General features: G+C 37.2%; 1 long non-coding RNA gene across 1 annotated transcript; it reads right to left on the bottom strand.

Moving 5' to 3' along the window:
• Positions 1-1776: 1776 nt before the first annotated feature.
• On the bottom strand, positions 1777-13858 carry LOC150033759 (uncharacterized). Its single transcript, XR_016532431.1, has 2 exons — positions 13658-13858; positions 1777-2024 (listed from the first exon to the last, which is right to left on the bottom strand). It is a non-coding gene; the product is annotated as an uncharacterized LOC150033759 (long non-coding RNA).
• Positions 13859-13900: the final 42 nt, after the last annotated feature.

The raw sequence follows: 13900 nt of genomic DNA, 5'->3' as shown, positions 1-13900 counted from the left end.
GGTATCAAACAATTGATGCTAAAAGTAAATGAGTATTCAAGAATCAACCGAAAACAACCCAAACGGCATAAATCTTACCCAAATCGATAGATCCAGTGACGACAAAAGCGAACAATGCTTGAGCAGTGGTGGACGGAGGTCATGAAAAAGAAACTGACGCGACGGCTAGGGTCTCAGCTGGAGGAAGAAGAAATGGGGGGAGGGGGGGTGCCGGCGGATGCATGAGGGGAAAAAAGGGAAATGTGGGTTTTTTTTTTTAAAAAAAAAAAAAAATAATAATAATAATAATAATAATAAACTAAAAAAGGAAATAAGTATAATTATATTTAATTCGTTTCCTTATTCCACTTTATACTATTAAATTCTTTTCTGTTTCAAAAGAAAATTAATTCCTGCCATTAATTTTTAAATTGAATAATTTCACGCCAACAATTAAATTCCCGCACTTACACTTGAAGTCTAAAAAAATACCCTCCAACTAATAACAATTACTGAAATTCCAAATAATAAAGTTGCTAAAATTACATTATTACTAAAAAGAAATGTGTGGGATGTTACACTTTAGTTCTTTTACCTATAGGAAAAGGTGCAATCAGTTGCAAATGAGCGCATCGAATTAAGAGAAACCCTGATGGTTCAATAGCTTGTTATAAAGCAATACTCATTGCTAAGGGATATCACCAAGAAGAAGGGATAGACTATGATGAAACTTTCAACCACGTCGTAAAGAAACCTACCGTTCGAATTATACTTTCATTAACTTCTCAATTTAATTGGGAATTAAGACAACCTAATGTCAATAATGCTTTTCATAGTGAATTCTCTAAAAAAGTGTACATGCAGCAACCACAAGGATTTATTGATTCCTCGAAACAACAACATATTTGTAAACTTATAAAGTCGTTGTATGGACTTAAACAAGCACCAAGAGCATGGTTCGAGTGTTTCATCTCCTATTTGTTTACACTTGGTTTTGTGGCCTATCATGCAAGATTGAAATGACTCAGACACTTAAAACTTTATGTAGATGACATAATTGTTACTGCCAATAGTTCTTCATACATCATTGAGTTGATATCACAGTTACAAGCTCGTTTTAAAATGATTGACTTAAAGGCACTTAAATACTTTATTGGCTTCGAAATTACTTATTTTAGCAGTGACATACTTGTTACTTAGATGAAATATGTCAAAGATCTTCTTATGAAGTATGAAATGAATGGTGAAAAACCTTGTATGAATGTAGAAAAAAGAGTATTATGTTATTTAGCTGGTACATTAACCCAAGGCATTTTCTTTAAAAAATCTTCAAAGCCATTTTCTCTCATTGTCTATTCAGATTCTGATTGGGTTAAGGACCAACATGACAGATGCTCTATTAATGGTTTCATTATATATTTGGGAGACAATCCTATTTCTTAGGCAACTAAGAAACAAACAACAGTGTCGTCAAGCTCAACTGGAGCTGAAAATTAGGCACTTGCTATCGTTGTTGTTGAAATATTTTGGTTAAGTTGACTTTTCAAAGATCTTTGTATCTTTTGTTCTTCGGCTCATACTTTACTTTATGATAATAGTTTTAAAATCCAATTAGCTCGAAATCCTGTCTTTTATGATTGTGCCAAACATGTGGAAAATTGACTTCCATTTTATAAGAGAAAGGGTTGTAAGAAAATGTAACGACCCAACCCCCTAGGATTCAAGTTAGGTCGTTACTAAACACATGCATGCATGGAACTTAAAACGACACCCTTTTATAATGAAATAAATGCTAAATTAATAAGGTAAATTTAAAAGACCTCCATTAAATTCAAATATTAAAAACAAACAGTAGGGTACCCATAAATCATAAAGGATAATAAACAGGTCTGAAAACAAATCTCAACAGTAAGTTTCAATCATCAAAACTGAAAGTTGAAAAACGTGAAAAGAAATCTAAATATCATGAGCGGAAGCTTAAAACTGGTCTTAGTGGCTCGATCACGGATTCTGCTTATTAATCGCCAGTGCATCTCTACTCTTACCTGAAATAACAACATAAGAAATGATGAGTATAAAATACTCTGTAAGTAACCCCACTACTGGGGTCAGGCTAGACATCTATGTCCTCTAGATGCCTACCTCTAGTGGAAAATATAAACTCCTCTAGTCCTCATGGGACTCATACATGAATAATGAATTTCATCCTACTGTAGTTAAGTATACCCACTACCTCTAGTAAGTCCCCTCGGACCCACAACCTCTGGTGAAACCCGAAGGAGACACCACCTGTAGTGAATCTTGAAGGAAATACAACCTCTGGTGAATCCGAAGGAAAACACCACCTCTAGTGAATCCCAAAGGAAACACAACCTCTGGTGAATCCCGAAGGAAAGCACCACCTCTAGTGAATCCCAAAGTAAACACAACCTCTGGTGGATCCTGAAGGAAACCACCACCTCTAGTGAATCCTGAAGGAAACCACCACCTCTAGTGAATCCTGAATGACACACAACCTCTAGTGGGAATCTAACTAATCAGTGAGGACACTATCATGATCTCAACATCACAAGTATCATAACATGGTTCTATAACATACATATACATCTAATCATCATGGTTCTATAACATACATATACATCTCATCATCAGGGTTCTATAACATACATATACGTCTCATCATTTTGGTTCTATAAAGTACATATACATCTCGTCACCCTAGTCCCATAACATACATATACATCTCATCATCCTCGGATTAAATACAATCTCATGGAATAAAATATCATCTCATGCTAACATTCAAGTGTTTATATGCGCATTTAATCTTTCAGATCCTCATACGAAAACATACATCGATTATACTATTGGTAAGTCATACTATTAGTCTATCATACTATCATTCTGTCATAATATCAATTTGTCGTGTTAGCATATATCTAGTGCCTCGTCTGTGGGCAGTTTCAATAGTAAGATTATTTACCTTGATAACAAGTCTAACAAAAAAAAGTAATCGACACCCTCCTTTAACTTAATAAAATTCTTGAATCACACCCTGAATCAATAATCAAAATCAAGCCCGACATTTAGGACTAAATTCCAAATACAAAAATACCTCAAACGCCACAAAATAACTTACCCAAAAATATGTGTTAATCCAGAAATTTGTCCCAAGCTTAGCACAGAGATACCAATCTATTCATAACCTACAATTCGAAATTTAAAACCAAATTTCCAGCATATTAACCCATTCCAAGAGCTCCAAGTTCACATTACTTACCAATCACACTCCAAAATTCCCTAAAGCCAAACTCTAATCTTACTGGACAGCGGTTCTTGACACCTTGAAAGTTTAATCCAAGCTTCACAACATAATCAGTATAATTAAATTAGACCAAAACTCAATGGGTAAACACAAACCTTAGATCTTATCCCCAGATTCCAAGATTCTGGCAAAAATCGAGGCTGGGCGTCGATTAGAATGATGACGTGGGTAGAGAAGTGGCAGGTCAATCGATTGGCTGTAGGGAAAAGTGATCTGACGCATTTGGCAGTGGCGATCCTCGGTGGGTTCGCTCGTGGCATGGCTGGGAGCATGGGTCAACAGTTGGAGCGGCTGATTGGCAGTGGTTTCGACCTGAAGGCACGGCTAGAAGACGCTTGGGTCGTGCGACTGGGTTGGATGGCTCATGTGGAGGAAGAGCGACGCTGGACAGGAGAAGCCGGCTGGTGAGATCGGCCAAAGGGGGGTCGGCGTGCAGCAAGGGTTCGTGGCTGGCGGCGGGGAGTTTCGGCAGGCGATAGGAAAATTTGTACGGATGACCCATTTTTTAAAAATAATATCAATTGACCCTTTACTGACATCATCGCCATACCAAATTACGTAAGTTACCCTTACCTCTTTGTCTTTTTACCCTTTTACTAAAAACCAACCAAAACTAAAAACTCTTCATTCAAATTTCCCAAGCGTAACGGCTTCGTATCGCTCATAAATTAAAGACTCTTTAGAATCCATCATTTGGGCTTGTAAACGATTCCACTGCCGCCAACAAATCAAATTTGATTGGTAAATCTTTTAATTTGTGCCTGAAAATGTCTTAAATTGATCGATAATAGGGCTTTGTGGGTCGTTCTGGGTTTAGAAATATTGTGAACCTATGGTTTTTTTTTTTGTTTTTGATGTGTTCTGTGGTTAAGACGAGTAAAAAAAGTTTGTGAGCGAGATAAGTGGAGTGAAATCGGCGAGAGCGATACTAGAGAGAGCGACACCAGAAAGGGTGGGTCGTTTTGAGGTTTAGAAATACTGTGAACCTATGGTTTTTTTTTTTTTTTTTTTGATGTGTTTTGTGGTTGAAGACAAGTAAAATGAGAGAATGTGAGCGAGATAAGTGAGAGTTACTAGAGGGAGTGACACCAGAGATAGCAACACCAGAGAGAATGATACTAGCGAGAGCGATACTAGAGAGAGCGATACCAGCGAGACTTAAACATAATGTTTTTTATAATTTTTTTTCTGAAGGAATTTATTAATTGAATCTCTATTTCATGCAGGAGTGATTTAAGATGTCAACACGTTTCAGAATACCTATAGTCGACCGATTTCCCGGTCAAGTAATAAGCTTGGCCTACATTGCTAATGCGAACAAGATTGTGAAAGAAAAGGTTACCCCAAGGCAGTTGAGATGTTCAAGAGAAAAGTATTTGGGTGATTTGTAGACGTTGACATTGTGTTTAACAGCCCAATTATCCATCATATATTGTTGAAAGATGTGGAGAGGATGAGATCTGACTCAATCTCATTCTCTGTTTGTGGAAAGGTTGTCATTTTTTCGAAGGATGATTTTTTGTTGATGACTGGTTTGTGGCGATCCCCTATGCGAGTTGATCAGAATGAGCAGTCCTCGTATGAACTTGCAATCAAGTATTTTGTTAATCGAGTGACGAAGGATACCTTACATGTCCGTCTACTAGAAGAAAAATACAAAGAGTTGGGTTTGAAAATGATGAGGATGCTGTGAAGATCACATTAATCTACTATACGGAGGTTGCAATGATGGAAAATAACAAATAGAAAAATGCAGTGGAACTTAAACATTTTAAAGACGTTCAAAACATAGAGTACTACAACAGCCTAGACTAGGGTACCATTATTTGGGAGAGGACATCTGATGTTCTAATGACTGCATTGAATGATAATAGTAGTATATACAACATGAAGGTGAAAGGAAATAAAAATTACGTCGTGAAGTACTCTTTGTGTGGATTTCCATAAGCGTTCCAGGTAAAGTTGCTTAACATAATAATCGTGTTGTTTGATTTAACATTACTATTGTTCTTAATATATGTTAAATTTTATTTAGGTATAGACGTATGAGATCCTAGCAGCATCGATAGTTGGGAACATTGCGGAGCAAAAGAGCAAGGTGGCTTTGCCTCACATATTACAATGGTCATGCTTCTACTCAGTGTCCTTCAAAATACTTGAGTAAGATATATTCGAGTCTAACAATATACGTTTACTCTATGAATAATATTTTTATTTGGTTGTTAAATTGACCCTAACCAGTTTACTAGGTTGTTAATGCAAATAAAGGTTAAAGAGGGTATTGTCATGACAGATGTTAAGAGGAAGTTTCAGGATGCCCAGTGGACAAATGACCAATGTTTGATCTAGGTGCCAATGATGATTGTGCTGAAAGTGGCAATAGGTCGAGTAGTGGGGGTTAGTTTTGAAAGCGACGGTGATGATCATCGTGAAGGTAACAATGGTGAATGTGGAAAGGTGGAGGGAGGGAATGAACACAGCATTCTGAGCACGAGGATGCTGAATGTGGAAGGGTGGAAGGAGGGACATACAAACCTAGTGATGATATGTTCCATGATGTGGTGAGGGACGTACGCAATAAGGAAGAGTTGAACCTACCTAATGTCCATCTTGCGGACTCTCATAGAAAACGATCTATGGATGAAGAGTGTCCTAAGTGTGCTGCCCGTAGGGAGAGCCAATCCCAACGACTCTATTTATTCGTACCTGCGGACCATTGACATCTCACTATCGAGGTTGGATAGCCGTATATCGAGTTTAGATAGTTGTATATCCAATATGGAGGAAAACATGACAGACATGAAATAACAATTTTCGGCCATTTTGTCACTATTGCAGTCTATGTGTAAGGTTTGCATTTACTATCATTTTATGTCTTTACATGTTTAGTTTTTACGTGCTCGTGAACCCATCATTTTACTTTACTAATTGAAGGGTTTCACGGTGAATGAGGAGACGACAAGGTCACCCATCCCATCTCGGGATCTCGATACCATTGATGCAACTGCCTCTGATACTCTCATCCCTTCTGTAGAGTCTCAAAATACCACCACTTCACCTACTCCTATCCCCTCTCTAGAGCCTGATACCACAACATCACCCACTGACGTCGAACCTATAGAGACCGACGTCCCACAAACAGAGGCTGACATGTCTGACTTACTCACCATGCCACATACTGATGGCGACATGTCTGACATCCCTGAGGGCGACACTTCTGGTATTCTTACGACCACAGAAGAAGTTACACTGATGAGTAATTTATTGATCAGTAATTTTTGTTTATATTTTTATATTTCTTGATGAGTAATTTTTTGTTATTTTTTTATGTAGGAATCTCGAAGAACTACTCATAAGAGGAAAGTTGTTGATAAATATATACCTCCAGCTCAAGTAAAGAAGAAAAGTGTGATTAAGTATCCTCTCCCAGGTATGCCTACGCCACTATCTAGAGCGATTGTCGCGTACAACGTAGCACATGACGTTCCACTTAATATCTTTACAGAAATGATGGGCTGATCTCATATGAAAATACTGATAACGAGGTTCGAGAGAATTCCTTTAAACCACTTGCCAAATAATTTTTCAAGGAATTGATTGAACCGAGTTCATGGGTCGAGTGCGATTTAAGTTTCCTAGTCTTGACTTCTTTATAGTTGGATATCTTGTACTTCTACTAACATAGTAATTTTTTGTGCAGACCATAAACACTTTATTTCATTTTATGAAAGAAAATTTTTTTACCCGACCTGACATGTGCATGCACAAGTTCACCATCTTGCCAATTGGTGTAACGGTAAATTTTGATATATTTTGTTGTGCAGAGTCATTTTACTATGGTATATTTCGTTACTTAACTTCTCATTTTATTTGGCAGAGTCACCTTAATGCTCGTGGCAGGGTATTTAAACAAATAAAGAATACTGGATGGTCCTTGCAATGGACATTAACAGAGGCCATATACTCATGTTCGATTCACTTCCGTCATACACACCAATGATAAAGCTGGTGAATTGGCTGAAGCCATTGACTGTCACAGTACCATCCCTACTTCACTATTGTGACGTGGATCGTTCAAAGCCAGACCTATCCACATCCCATTGGAAAATCTTGCAATCTATGAATGTTGACATACAGCACGGGTCACTTGATTGTGGCATCTTTGCAATAAAATTACTAGAACATCTGGTGACTGGTGCTGATCCTGTTGGGGTTGATATCCTAAAGTCTCGTGTCCTGTAGTTTGTAAACAGTTTGTACGAACGCTTGTGTTGTTAATATATAATATTTACTTCACATCTTATATTTTTGCTCAGTTACTTGTTTTATTTGCTTTACCACAAACTAATAAACATAAAATCCCTAGTTATCTCTATGTGACTCAAGCATGTATATGGTGACATACAAGTGAATCATGTCTTGAATGATAACCAAAAAGGTCTGTAGTATATGGATATAGAATGGAAACCTTATCTTGGTAACTCTACGGATGCGACCCGCTTTGTGGAATGGTGTTGTGACTTGTCACAGATGATCTGATCCTGATCATTCGTGTTGGGGACATGCGAGCGGGGGCGTCCTATACAAAGAGTTTGTATAAGACCTGACCACGAAGTATTAACGTCTCGTTATGTAACACCATTCATGACAGATACTTCACTTCACTAGGATGACCATAGATAACATGACCTCAACCTTGAGTGAGTTGGGAATTTCTGCCATTAAAGGCAGTCATTTGATTTGTATGGGTGTGAGTGGCCAGGTCGCCGATTCAAACCTACCATTTTGGGGATTTGTCTGATTTGGGAGTTGGGAACTCAGCTACACAAGATGGAATTCACTCCTTCCCCGAGGCAGGGGTAAGTAGATAGATAGCTCCCTTAAGGGCTGATTTTGGGACTTGAACGATGTGTCACCACACACCTTCTCTTGGCCCGAGAGGTGTTCACACATAGTTGGACTATGTTGTATTGTTCATTAGAGGAATCAGTGGTACTTAAGAAGTGAGATGTAACTATAGGGGCAAAACGGTAATTTGGCCCATCTATACTTACGAGCATCTGTGGAGGGTCATCGTACTCATAATTGGTTATATCCGATGGACACAGAAATATATATGTGGGAAGAAGAGTTCAGCTGTTGGTCTTTAGTGGAATGCCTGACAGTTAACGAATGATGGATCTCGTGGCTAAAGAGTTTAGTAAGCTATTCAGGAACCATTGGAGCTTCGAGCCATAAGTCCATTAGGTCCCCTGGGTAGCTTGGATAAAGTTGAGAACCAGTGTTTGGGTTAATTTGAAATTGTTAAATTGACAAGAGGAAGTTCGATTATATATGATATAATTGGACTAGTTAATTATATATGATATAATTGGCTAAATGTATGATATACATTATTTTGGAGGAAATTAAATATAAAAATGATTTATATCAAGTAGAGGAGAAAATACTATAGTAGATATGTGATATCAAACTATAGGATAAAAATATAATATGATTATATTTATTATTAATTAATTGGTTAATTATATGATAATTAATCCAAAAATCACGTTTGGACGTGGATTAGTGGAAATGAGTCGGTTATTGTAACCGATGAATTAAAATGAAAATTGTTTTCATTTTTTTGGTTCGTTCAAGCGATCGTCCAAAAGAAAAACAGAGAGCATGCGTTGGTGATATCGTAAACGATCGTTTAAAAGAATCAAAAGTCTATACGATAGTTGCTCTTCGTCTATATGATCGTCCACCTCGCGCCTAAACGATTGCACACTAGTTCCTACACGATCGCATAGCTTCTCTCAACGATCATATAGGTGCCGATTTTACGAAACGATCGTATACCTTTTCCTAAACGATCATTCAGTAAAACCTACATGATCATGTAGCTTCTCCTAAACGATAAGCATTTTGCTATACGATAGCACCTTTTTCCCTCCCACTTGCTTATCGCCTACACGATCCGTGCTTCCTCCTTCCTCTACCAAATTCATCAGAGACCACACTTTGGGTTCTCACTCCGAGAATACCTGGGGCTCTTTTCTGGTGGTGTCATCCCTGTGGCGTTCGTGTTTGTGCGGTTGTTCGTGATGCTGTTATCAATGCTTCGCTGGGCGTTGGTAGATCGTGTGGAGGTTTTCCGCCGCTTTGAGTGCTGAAGTTTGAAAACTGTCTTCAACTGGTATGGAACTCTCACCCTTGTTATTTCTTGTTCTTAGCATGTTGATAATTACTTTTTGTTTGAATAACGGTATGTTTTGAATGTATAATGTTGTATTTCGGTCAATGTGAGATCAGAGCAATCCGAACGCGCTCATGGAACTCTTCGGTAAGAGATCCTTCAGATCTGTCCGTAATCACTCAAGAGAAAATGAGCTAATATAGGATGCAGCTAGCATGTCAATTGTGGGTGAACATTCCGTATTTTTTATGTGTATAAAACATGTATTTTTTATTGTATTTTTTGTGTATGTAAAAACATTTATTTTTTATGTATGTAAAACATGTATAAAATAATTTTATCAAAGTTCAAAGTTCAAAGTTCAATATTATACATTTTATCAAAATATGTATAATTTAGCTACGTCTCTTTTCATTATATCAACGATATATAAAACATTATATCAAAGTTCAAGGTTCAGAGTTCAAACATGGAGAAAGCGAGATTAAGAGAGCGAGATTGAGAGAGCGAGATTTTGAGAGAGAGAAACATTGAGAGAGCAAGACTTTGAGAGAGAGCGAGATTCCTTGGCAGCAACAATTGCATGCAAACACGGGATATCAAGTGAGTCGAATTCCTTACACGTGCATTCCTTCGTGTGAAGATTCACAATACCGTCCAATCGATTATCTCGCACGTGGACCCGATAACAATCAATAGGCTCAACCCGATATCGTCCGCCCTTATCGGACTCACTTGCCAATCGGGTTTCACAGTAGTCAGCGTGCAATGTCGTTCGACATGCCCAGTAATTCCTCCGTTCGTAGAACCACGATTGGAGCATTCCTCTAACATGTTCAATCAAGCATACTATGGGCAATAGTTGATACTTTTTAGTTAACAAATTGAAACACTCTACACTATTAGACGTCATGTTGTCATATCTTCGTTCTATTTGGTAAACCCATGCCTACCTTTGAAGACCGATGTCTTCCAGATATTTCGTGACAGTACTGTCTCGAAAACTACGGAGTTCGTCCTATTTTGTCTGGAACTCTGTCATGCGAAATGCCCTTGCTGTATCTCTAAATATCCCAACAACTGTATTATCCTTAAAGTTTGTAATAAGATTTTGTTCTATGTGTCACGTGCATAATCCATCAAATGCCATGGGGAAAAAATGCACGAATAGCATTGTTAATAGATACCATCCGATCAGACACAAACACCAGATTATCAGGTTCTCCGATACTGAATTTCAAGTTTGACATAAATCATTTCCATGATCGATCGGTTTCATTGTCCATTATTGTATATGCTAGTGGGTATAATTGATTGTTCCCGTCCATAGAAACCGCAACGAAACATAGTGCCTTTGTTTTTCCTTTCAAGTGTTACCTATCAACAATTATCAGAGGTCGACAGCTTGCGAAACCTCTAATACAAGGCCCTAATGCCATAAACATATACTTAGAATGTACCTCATCTTCAAATTCGATCTCAAACACTGTACCCGGATTCTTTATTTTTAACGCTTCTCCATAAGCATGTAGTATAGAGTATGAGTATTATGGAGTACTTCTAGTGAGATCACATGCGGCTTCCCTTGCACGCCACTTTTTATCATAACTTATGTTCACGCCATAATCTCTCCTCATATCCTCAACGATATGACAAAGTTTATAAATACGTTCTATTCCTGTGAACTTATCTTTAATCGATTGACCAACAACCGTAGCAGTTGCTTGTCTATGGTCGTGATTCAGAATTCCAATGGAACATGCATGCGAATTGCAACACTTTGTGATCTTGAATATAACAAACCCTTCCATTTCACTGCACGAAGTTACAAGTCTCTCTAATACATTTGACAGTGAACAAAGATTTGGTTGATTTCTTGACCTTAAATTCAAAATTTTTGTTGATGGGCAAAATAGATAATCACACTTTCAAGTCCTTTTTACTAAAAAATAGTTGACCAACTTCAACGTCCTCTATCCCAGATGAAGAGGTACCAGGCATAATCAACTCTGCCCTATGAGTTGAAGACACAAATGGTGGAACCACTGAAGCTGCTGTAGAACAACGCACATCTCCATGATCACGATCCATTTCATTCAATCCTGTTGGTTGCTCATTAACATCCACTAAAGGGCCACAACTTTGCTCTGGATAACCACAATCCATATAACCAAGTCTAGATGATCTCTCATTACTAACAACTGAAGTACCGCCTAATTCTGAATTCAATCTTGCTGGATTAGTGTGGTCGGTGTCTAGTGATAGTGTTGATGGTACAGTGTTGGTAGATAATGGAATATCATCCTCTTCTCAATGAAACTGATATGATTCCTCGTATTGTCTGTCTACAGTCGTATCATCATAACTCAAATTTCCAAACTCTATTCTAAAATTTTTGTCCTGATTTGATTTCAACGTTACAATTAACTGAAGTCTATTAAGCTCTTCTTGGAAAAGAGGGAAGTGAACATCATCATCATTCCTTATGTATTGTAGAGGGGCTTCATATTCAAGCTTATATTTAACTCTCAGTATAAGATCAAACTCTGAAGAACTGACATTTGTAATTCTGTAAATGTGAGATTTAAGTTATTCATACTTCAATGTAACAGGCACAATGATTCCTGTCAACTCTCCCCCAATATACGAACTTTCATTCTCATCCCAATCACATCTATATCGAATAAGTAGACACTTTTCTGTCATTCTACAAAGCAAGAGAACAGTTGTTATTAAGTTGTACAAGCAATTGAAATGTACTCTCACTTTCTCTTAGTCTCGCTCTCTCTCTTAATCTCGCTCTCGCTTAATCTCGCTCTCGTTTAATCTCGCTCTCGCTTAATCTCGCTCTTTCTTAATCTTGCTCTCTCTTAATCTCGCGCTCTCTTAATACTCTCTCTCACTCTCGTTCTATCTCTCGCTCTCTCTCTCCCAATACAAAAGTTTATAATGCTACATTTCCAGAAATAACACAGCAAAAATAATTAAACAGACTCAAAATAATGAAATTCCTTTATGAAAAACCTGTTTCGTTCTGAAAAAACCTCGTCTTGGAAATCCTTGTTTGAAAAATCTTCGTTCAACAAAACACTGTCGAAAACCAGAGAAGTAATCACTGTTGAAATGGAGTTTAAAGTTTAAAGAAATCACCATTGTATTGTGTTTAGATATTATTGATTTGAGGCTTCAGTCGTTAAAATTGTCAAATCATTCGTACACTGACGAGCAATCACATCAAACCAAAAAATTTCAAGCGAGAGCGAAACTTATCTCGTGAGACACTTGTGAGGGTAATTTATGTAATTTGGTATGACGATAATGTCAATAGAGGGTCAATTGACGTTATTTTTTTAAAAATGGGTCATTTGACATTTTGGATCCAAAAAATGGGACATCCGTACAAATTTTCCCAAGCGAGAAGGGGTGAGGGTTTGGGGTAAAAACGAAGAAGAAAGGAAATTCTTAAAAGAAAAAGATAAAAGAAAAAATAAAATAAAATAAGTACTAGTTATCCTATTTTATTTTATTTTATCCTTTAAAACCCAAAACTACATTTATATATATATAGATTTCTAAAATTCTTTCCTTCCCCCTTTACACCCCAAATTTCAGAATTAATCCAAATTTCCCCAAAAAAAAAAAAACACTTTATTTTGACATTAACTAAAATTTAATCCAACTTTGACCAAAATCTCTTCAAATAATAGAAAATACTGAAATTACATTAAAAACAAAAATTCAGGATGTTAAAGATATTTGATCAGTGCTACATTTCAATTACTCAACAACTTGTTGATATATCAACAAAACCCTTCACCTATAATCGACTATTAGGGGGGTGCACAGTTCGATTCGATGCGATTTGGACAAAAACCAAGGATTGAACCGAGCAAATCGATTTGCAGTGTGAATCTCTAAAAACCAAGTCTCTTCAGTTATGGTTTTTGAACCAAATCCACGGTTTGGTTTGGTTACAACCATTTTTAAAAATTATTTTTTAATCTTTTGCTTAGTTGCTTGCTGTCCCAACCAAAAACAAGTTCAACTTTTTTTTTTTTTTTTTTTTTTTTTTTTTTTTTTTTAAATCAGCCTTAATAGGAAGAAAAACGTTAAAGATATTAGCAAGAAAGGATTGGAAGTGAAATGTTAAAAAAATTAACCAAAAAAAATACCTCTGTTGTGTTAAAAAAATGGCGGTGGACTGGAGATAAGGAGAGTATACTCTCGAAGTGCAGGTGGACCAGACTAAGTAGATGGTGGAGATGGCGACTGGCGGTGGCATGGAGATGGTGACTGGCGGTGACTGAAGGTGGCGTGGAGGTCTGAAGGTGGAGATTGAGAAAATGGTGTGCGACTGCGTGAAGAGTGAGACTGAAGGGTGAAGGGATTTAGCTTTCGGATTTTATTTTTTTTTA

This window comes from Benincasa hispida, chromosome 9 (genome assembly GCF_027475165.1).
Source record: "Benincasa hispida cultivar pf3 chromosome 9, pf3_genome.v1.1, whole genome shotgun sequence".
NCBI lineage: Eukaryota > Viridiplantae > Streptophyta > Magnoliopsida > Cucurbitales > Cucurbitaceae > Benincasa > Benincasa hispida.
Note: the sequence above shows the minus strand (reverse complement) of the source record. Positions and strands in the feature narration are given on the sequence as shown.